Below are 1,160 nucleotides of genomic sequence, written 5' to 3' on the forward strand. Positions count from 1 at the left end.
ACTGAGATCCTGCAGCAGCTGGGGTCTGTGTCAATGTCTGTGACCCGAGTTAACACCAAAGGCCATGTGGATGTCTGTGGTCTGGGCTGCCTCCTGAGACCATGTGAATGTTCAGGCACTGCGCTCCTGTAGGGAGACATGTTGGTCCGAGTGGCCTATGCTGCCAACCTGAGGCTACGGTGACATTTGGGCCCATACAGCCACTGGCAGCCATGTCTGGGTCTGTGGTCCTATCATAGCCAGGGGCTGTGTTGATGTTCCAGGTCCATGTCACCATCAAGGGCCATGCAGATGTTTGTGGTCTGAGCTGCTACCTGAGGCCATGATAGTACTGTGCTGACCTGGCCTCACCATAGAGTACAGAGCTCCTCATCTGTAGTTTATATGTGTGTGAGTGTGTGTGTTTGTGTATGTGTAAGTGTGTGTGTTTGTGAGTTTGTGTATATGAATGTGTGTGTGTGTGTCTCTGTGTGTGTGTGTGTGTGTCTGTGTTTAACCATATAGAAAGTTAAGGGAACTTTACATTTAAATTTATATTAAGGGTTTCCAGAGAAACAAATAAACAGAATATATAGGCTTTCTGGCCATGTTTTTTTACATAGAAATAGAAAAGTAACAAGAAATGTACAAAGTCCCAGGACATTATAACTCTGGCCAACAATGTGGGGAGAGATGGCTTAGTCAGTCAAGTGTTTGTCATTAAGCATGAAGACCTGAGTTCAGATCCCCACACCCATGTAAAAGGCTAAGCATGGCAGTGGAAGCCTGTAATCCCAGTACTAAAGAGTTGGAGACAAGTAGATCCTGGAGCTTGCTGGTCAACCTAGCTGAATTGTTGAGTCCCAGGTTCAGTGACACTATTTCAATTGCCTTCCATCATCTACCCACACATGGGTACAAGCCTACATACACATTGTGGTGGTTTGAGTATGCCTAGTCTAGGAAGTGTCACTAATTGGAGGTGTGGCCTTTTTTGGAATAGGTGTGCCACTGGGTGTGGGCTTTAAGACCCTCATCCTAGCTGCCTGGAAGTCAGTATTCTGCTAGCAGCCTTCAGCTGAAGATGTAGAACTCTCAGCTCCTCCTGCACCATGCCTGCCTGGATTCTGCCATGTTTCTGCCTTGATAATATTGGACTGAACCTCTGAACCTGTAAGGCA

The sequence above is a fragment of the Rattus norvegicus genome, chromosome 17 (assembly GCF_021556685.1).
Source record: "Rattus norvegicus strain SHRSP/BbbUtx chromosome 17, alternate assembly SHRSP_T2T, whole genome shotgun sequence".
NCBI lineage: Eukaryota > Metazoa > Chordata > Mammalia > Rodentia > Muridae > Rattus > Rattus norvegicus.